The sequence below is a fragment of the Gallus gallus genome, chromosome 1, assembly GCF_016699485.2.
Source record: "Gallus gallus isolate bGalGal1 chromosome 1, bGalGal1.mat.broiler.GRCg7b, whole genome shotgun sequence".
In the NCBI taxonomy this organism is placed as follows: Eukaryota; Metazoa; Chordata; class Aves; order Galliformes; family Phasianidae; genus Gallus; species Gallus gallus.
This window is the reverse complement of record NC_052532.1, coordinates 138420421-138428476: the sequence shown is the minus strand read 5'-3', so window position 1 is coordinate 138428476 and position 8056 is coordinate 138420421. Positions and strand designations below refer to the sequence as shown.

The 8056-nt window shown below is 41.6% G+C and overlaps 1 long non-coding RNA gene across 1 annotated transcript; it reads left to right on the top strand.

The window, feature by feature from the left end:
- Positions 1-476: 476 nt before the first annotated feature.
- On the top strand, positions 477-2819 carry LOC121109396. Its single transcript, XR_005846060.1, has 2 exons — positions 477-755; positions 2209-2819. It is a non-coding gene; the product is annotated as an uncharacterized LOC121109396 (long non-coding RNA).
- Positions 2820-8056: the final 5237 nt, after the last annotated feature.

Here is an 8056-nt window from a genome sequence, read left to right as displayed (position 1 = left end):
CCTGCTAGCTTCAGATGTGTTTCTCTGCTTCAGACAAAACCATCTTTGAGCATCGTGTCAGTCTATTAATACTTGAGGCAGTCTGCATAGGACTGTAATATGAGGTTTCTGAGAACTGACTGGAAACGGTTTTACGAAAAATTTAGCCAAAATTATCAAAATGGTTACTGCCTTTGTAGCTACAGATCTCAGAGAAAACTCATATCTGGACATGAAAGTCATCTTTGTGTTTTCAGATATTTGATATAACTAGAACAATGTGAGGGGGGAAAAAGAGCCATCTACTATATACTTTCCATCCATGTCTTTGATTTGTGAAAAAAGACACTGTACCTTAGGGTTATTCAGTTGTATGAATGGAGGATGTCCTGAATGGCATGCCTCCACTGCTGCAGAAATGCCTAAAGAATCTTCAAGATAACTTGCTCAGGTAGTGGCACTGGTCTATTATGAGCTCACAGGCACCTTATCTTCTGGGAGGGGCTCAGATTCATCAGGGCCTCAGCAGGACTATCAACCTCAGATCATGCCCTCATGCACAGTAGTGCCTGTGTGAAGCTGTGTGTGAGGTAACCAGCCCTGCTGCAGTAGAACTGACCCCATCTACAACACAGCCAATGCACGGCCAGAGTGGGCTCCCCATGTGCAGCTGATAGCAGGTAGATCACCCGTGTGGGTGCTCTAGGAGGCCGAGCAGTGTCACAAGCTGCTAACTGTTGTGCTTGGATCCAGCGTGCTGCATGGGAAAGTAAGAGGTGTGAGTAATCTCAAGCAGGGGAGGGGATGGAGAAAGTGTCTCACGTGCTGGGACACTCTTAGCCCTATAAACAGTTGTGTGGGATAGAGAGTGTGCAACCACTTTAATTTTTTTTTTACGGCTTTAAAATAAGGGTGTGTGAACCATACATCTTACAGGAATATGGTGTATTACTGTTACTTTAGGACTCCCTTCTAGCCTCAGCAATTCTTTCTCTTCTCTTGGCACAAAAGGGAAAACTGGCTGGATGTTTGTTGGGAATGGCACAAGCTGCCTCAGTTGCTGTGCAACATGCCTAGGTACCCAGTCAGTGCCTTGGACTCCACCTGGGTGTTCACTGGGGGTGGTATTTTGTCCCTGGCTTCCTTATACTTTTTCTATTAGGTTTCAGAGGAAGAAGAAAATTATATTCTAAAAGCTAATACCTTCCTTACTGTCACCCATGCTCAGAAGTTGCATGCACAACAAAGAAGTGAGCCTTTTTCCTCATTGTTCTAAGCTCAAGAGCATCTCATGAAGGGCAGGGCAGCCCAGGGCAAAGGCCCTTGATCAGCCATGACGGCCTTCACTACTCAGGCAGCACCAGGAAGGTCCACTGCACAAAAACTTTTGGGTATAAAAACTTCTCTTTATAAAGAATTCAGAAACATCAAAAAGTGGTGTAGCTGTGTACAGAGGATAAGCTTTACCTGGTTAAGGTAGTCTTAAATCATTAAGATTTTTCCCGTCTGTGCAAGGAATTGTTTTCATTTTTGTCCAAGTTTGCTTTTCTGTTTTTCTTTTACTTTCCATCCCCTCCCCCGCCCCCTCTTTTTCTTTTTTCTTTTTTCTTTTTTCTTTTTTCTTTTTTTAAGTGCACTAAAATAGCTAAAATAGCTCTCACATTGTTTTGGAACTTGCAGTACTTCTGTTATGCTGTAACTTGACTTAAAAAAGGAAGCTTGATTGGTCCAGGCCTTCGAGGAGCTGGAAAATAAGGACCTATGCTGTGCAACATACAAAAGAGATCCAGGCTCAGTCTCATAAAGAAAAAAACATCTAAACATTTATGTGATTACTAGGAACAGTATATTCTCCTGCACCCATGTGCTTCTGGATGCATTCCAAGATATTAATAGCAGTGTGGCAGGGCTGTACATTATATTGTTATTTCCTCCTTGGAGAGAACAGAATGTTAGACTGTGAGAATATGACATGGAAACTATGCGAGTTGGCTGCCCTGTTCCACTTTATTTACTCCTTCCTAGATCTTTCTGACTTTGGGGCTTTTGCAATCGCTTTAGAAGAGATTCACTTTTTGCCCATGAAGAGGAACACTGGAATTTCTATGTTGGATAATACTGTGGGCATTTGTCCAGGCTTCTGTCTCTATCTGTCAGAAACATAACAGACCTGAGGACACAATAACACATCAAGCAAAGGCTAAATCTTAAATTTTGTTTCCTCTTCAGTTACAGTGGTGACATTCATTGATGCTTGCTGAACATTTATGGAGACCAAATAGTGGATGTAAGTAGAGTGAGGCTGGGGGTGGTACGTTTCAGTAATGGCGACAGTGATGTGAAAGACAAGCCATGTTCCGGATGGCCATGCACAGCTGTCACACCACAAAATGAAGAGCATCTTGATCAGCTCATCCGTGCTAATCAGTGGATTACAACCAGGGAACTGTGTACAGAACTGAATATTGGCTTCAATGTGTTGGAAATGATGATGGCAACATTGGAATATCACAAAGTTTGCGCCAGTTGGCTCCCATGAATGCTCACAGGAACAGAAAGAACATGTATGCAAGTTTGTCAAGATCTATTGAACCAATATGAGCTGAAGGGGACAGTTTCGTGGTTCACATCATTACCAGTGACAAGATGTGGTGTTTCCACTGTGAGCCACAATCAAAACCACAATCCATAGAACAGCAACATCTGAATTCCCCATTGAAGAAAAAATTCAAGATGCAGCCCAAAGAGGGTAAAGTGATGTGAACTATCTTTTGGGATAGGAAAGAGGTGATCCTTCTGGATTTCCTGGATCCTGAATAAACCATCAGCTCTGATCAGTACATTGCAATACTTACTAAGCTGAAGGCTCAAACTCCCAGAATAAGGCCAGAGAAGAAGATGACCTCTCTCTTGCAACATGATAACATCAGGCCCCATACCAGTCTGAAGACAGTGAAACACACTGCCAATCTTGGCTGGGCTGTCCTGCCACACCCACCGTGTAGTCCAGATTTGGGGCCTTCTGACATCTGCCTGTTTGGGCCAATAAAAGACAGATTGCATGGGCAATATTTTCCTAGCAATGATGCCATCACAGTAGCTGTGAAACAGCAGTCACCTCTGCTAGCACAGATTGTTATGAGTATAGCATGCAGGCTCATGTTCATCCCTGATGAAAATGCAGAGCTAATCATGGTGACTGTCTTGAAAAACAGTATTTTGTAGTTGAGAATTTGCTCTACCAAGTAGTGTTATTGTGTTATTTGTATCTGTTGTAGTTCCCACAGAAATAAATAGGAGGCATTACTTTCGGAGCAACCTACATACATGGTGCCTTTCAGTTCTCCATGCAGAGTTCTCTGTTAGTTGCCACACAGTAACTCTTTGAAGAGAAGATTCTGTGTTGCCATAAACAAGCAGTTGGATGGCAGTGGAAAGGGAGGATGCAAAGCTTTGCCAAATTTCATTCCTCTCTCACATAGAACAGGAACAAACAGCAGCTCCTGTTCTCTGACAATTGTGTGCAATGCTTCCCATGGGACAAATAAGATGAGGTATGGCTTCCCAAATGAGAGCAAGCTGAGAGGAGCTCTCTTCTATGGAGGGATTTTTCTGCAGATACGTACAAGATGTATAGTCTACCTAGCAGAAAGTCTAAGGCACCAAACCTTATACAGCTAGGCTCACATTGCTTTTTGAAGGAGGTGCTTTGCCTAACAGAACCCCAGAGGGTTTTGTTTTGGAGAGAATGAGGTGATTTTCTCCAGAGGAATGAACAGTATTCATTCTGTGTGGGTAACAAGGCTTTGCGAACTGATCAGTTTGAATTACTGGGTAGCACAGATGTCAGCTATGGGCACCTCAGTGTTTTGGGAATGCTTTCAGATAAGGCCCATGATGTGTGCTGAAGTGGGCTTCTGTGTTTGAAATTTTTGACAGTCATGTCTACATGTACACGAATTCTCCAGCCTTCTTTACTGGTCAGTTAATGTAAAGAAGTAAGTGTATAACTTGGGCAGCAATCGGTGAACATTTCCTCTGCAGCTCTGCAGAGGCTTTTGCCTGTCTATGGAGCCTGCATATGGACTGTGGGTGCCCATTGGTTTGCAGTGGCTCACCTCCCACTCTTTTTCCTTCTGACCTTCCTTCATCCTTCTAGACCCAAGGGCCTACTACCAATTGTCAAAGTTAGTCTGAGCAGATCTCAATCTAAAATACTTCTGTTTTGTCTTGGCAATAGAAGATACACATTTTCTTTGCATAGCAGAAAGTCCTACAAATACTCAACTTCCACTTTCTGAAAGCAATCAATTGAGCTTTTTGTTATTTCATTTACTGCCAGCATGAAATCATCCTGAGAGTCCTACTCATGATTTATTTGATAAAACAGTGCTTCTGTTTCTTGTAAGACTGTTCTGCTATGCACTCTTTATTTTTCTGCTTGAATGAGATTTGGATGCAGCTATGCAATTGGAACTGAATTCTCCAATACAGTTTCTCTTTGGGTTGAAGAGTGCTTCAGATTTCTTTGCAGAAACAAGTCAGAGCCAGAAAGCTGAGTTTTGCATTGCTGCTGGAGCAATTCAGATGCTTGCCACAGGGCAGTTTCGAAAATAGCAATAGATGTGCAGGTCTAACTCCATATTAGGTCTGTCTCAGTGTCAGGGGCTGCAGAGCTAACGTGCAGAGCAGGAGGGACCTCCCTGGCTCTGAAGCTTTCCAAAACATGCTGACAAAGGTGCCCATTCAGAAGATAAACCTCCAAAGATCACAGCTTGATATGAAAAGAGCTTCATTTCTATAAGCAGGAAAGAGGAGCAACTTCTTACGCAGTCTAGTAGTGATAGGACAAGGGGGGAATGGCTTTAAACTGAAAGAGAAAATTTGGGTCTGTTCAGGTAGAAATTCTTTATGCAGAGGGCAATGAGGCACTGGCACAGGCTGCCCATGGTGTGGGGCTGGGTGGGCTGTGAGGTGCCTTCTGTCCCAAACAACTAGATGATTCTATGATTTCCTTCTGTGCTAAGCAGACTTGTGAAATGCTCGCTGCTACAAGATTTAATGCTGTACATGGCATTGTGGCATAAAGCTCATTGCATTTTTGCTTTCTTCTGCTTTACTTGTTGAATACAACAATGAATAAGGAAGCCTGTATAATGGACAGCAAAACCACTTAATGACGTGTATGGAATTTCAGTTTGTTTGGTTTGGAGTCCTTTTGGTTTTGTATTTTATTTTAAATGAAGTGTTGAACTCCAAATATGTCTATATATATATATATACATATATATATATACACACACATATATATTATATAAGGAAGATTTTGCCATGGTACCTTCCAGCAAATAAAGAAACATGCGGTGTCTCAGTCTGACACAGTGAGCTCACCAGGAAGTTACTTGTGGAACAGCAGCTGCAGGGAGTGTTAATCTAGAGAACTGATAAGGAAATAGGATGGACTAACTCACTTTCCTGAAGTGCTTATCTGTCACTTAGGCTCATGCTGAGTATTCTAATAATGTGCAGAACCTCATAGCCAGAATCTGTCACTGGGGCTTCGGAGGAACCAGGGTTTGTATAACCACAGGAGGTATCCTTGCTATGTTTCCCTCTCTTCTCTTGTTCCTAGCCCTCCCTGTATCTGGAATGCAAACCCTAAACCCCAGGGCAAGGCAGCAGGTGAACCTGCACGAGGAAGGTGGGCAGCAAGTGGTCGGGCAGCAGCACATCCTCACACAGTATTTCAGAGCACACACAATCCTCACAGGAAGACCCACAGCTCAGATGTTCAGTGAAAAGAAGAGTGAGATGGAATCTGGTGCCTGAGCATCACTTGGGCCTCCTGGAAAGGACCCTGAGTGCTTAAAATAGGCTGTTTAGTCAAGATAAACCTCTGCTTATAAGGAGCTCCTTTTTCATGTAACCTGACTGTTCATTAAATGACTCTGACGATGGCGCTGATGGCTGAAGTGACCTTCATCAGTACAATTCATGCTCACCAATTTACCACATAGCCCTGTTTGACCTTGGAGGGTCTTTTTAATGGAAGCAGGATAATAACAATCGTGTGACCATTCTGCTGGTTTGCAGAAATAAATGTGTTTAAAAAACTAGATGAAATGCATTGTCTGTGATTACTTTTTTATTAAAAAGAATTCAGAGGCAGCTAAATGGGAAGAAGCCAAAAAAGCATATGGAGAAAACAATATCCAAAAAGCCAGGAACGTGCTAGAAAACCAGCAGTCAAATAGGAACAATAACACAAAAATCAATAGGAAAAAAGGCATGTACTGAATCCAATTAAGTTTGCATTGATTATGGAGAGGAAAACAAAACCAATTTTGATGCATCTCTCTAATATTTGATCCTGAGAATGGTGTTCTTATTTAAAGCACTCTCAGAATCACTTTCCACGATATTCAGCTTTCTCCTCTGAGAACACACCATGCGCCACATTTGTCATTTATGCCAGAATGAAACAAAAACAAACAGAGAAGCCATTAAAACCAGATTTGAGTTTGAGAAGTAAAAATATCAAAAGAACAATCAGAGAACAGAAAGAATAACAATTATTAGCAGTGAATACAAAAAACACATGTTCATTGTGGGAGCTTAAATTCACATCACACCTAAGGCTTACCCCAAATCTCTTAAATAAAATTCTTTAGAGTATACATCAACACTTGGTGTGCAACAGCATGTCTATTTACTCACATAACTATTACCTTGCTCCCTAACATTTCCAGGTGATCAAATAATTTTACATCAAGAGCAACATCCGTCTGCGAACCTGGATCAGACAAGTGGACAAAATGTAGAGAATGAGATAATGTTTAGATTGTTTGGGATTTGGAGCTCTGAATTTCATAAGTAAGATAATTAAAATCTATTTATGAGATAAAACCAATCCAGAGGCATAATGAAAACATCTGTTCTTGCTTTGATGCTATTTTATTGATTTTGAAGTTTCACTGACTTTATAATCAAAGTGAGGATGGTTTCAGGATTGGAAGTAAAAATTCAGAAATAATAGGTAAATTTCAAAGGTATTGTAATCCAAATCTCTGCAATTTTGGGAAGAGAAAGGCCTGAGAATGCTCTCCTTTTGTGTCCTAATAACTGAGATGTACCCACAGAATACTGTATTAACTTAGGCTAAGATTAACTCACATCTAATATCTAGAAATACAGCGTTTAATCTAGCTCAGTTGTCCAATCTCATGGTGATGTGAACAGAAAACATCAGAGATGCAAGGCAGGTATCTAAGGAGGTAAAATGAATTGCTTTCTAAATATGTTTTCCTCTCTGCCAATGTAAAAACTTGAAGTGCTCATCTTTGTGTTAGGCAGTTAAAGTTGAGTGAGAGGAATCAAAGCATGATATCCAGATCCACAAAGGCATCTGTTATTTCAGTGGGAATACACTGAGAGATCTGACTTTAACATGCTACAGTTCATACACTGTAGTTCTGGGCACAGTGATGAAAAATGCAACTCATGAGAACTTCTTGCAAGATGCACCTGTGAAATACCCTTTCTATCCAATTCCTTCCTTCCTTCCTTCCTTCCTTCCTTCCTTCCTTCCTTCCTTCCTTCCTTCCTTCCTTCCTTCCTTCCTTCCTTCCTTCCTTCCTTCCTTCCTTCCTTCCTTCCTTCCTTTCCTTCCTTCCTTCCTTCCTTCCTTGCTTCCTTTCCTTCTTTCCTTCTCTCTTTCTTTCCCTCTCTCTTTCAAGTCTTCTCACCACAGTAAGTTCTCAGTGTGATAACGTGATACATAAAATGGGTTAGAAAGTGGAAAATAAGCAGTCAACTTCTGCAGCCACAGGGAAAGACGACAGGAAATTAACTTCATTTTCAATACAGAATAATTATTTTAGGCATCAGGAAAACAGTCTAAGTTTTTAGAAGTATGGAACAGTGGAAAGGGAAGCTGAAGTTGTAGCAGAATTTCATTTGCGGGCACTGTGTAACAGTAGGTCACTTCACTGTCAGCAAGGACCTACAGACAGTGAATCCTACTGGTCCTGACTGGGTGCAGGGAATGAGGACTAGGCTTGCTGACCTCCAACCTCAT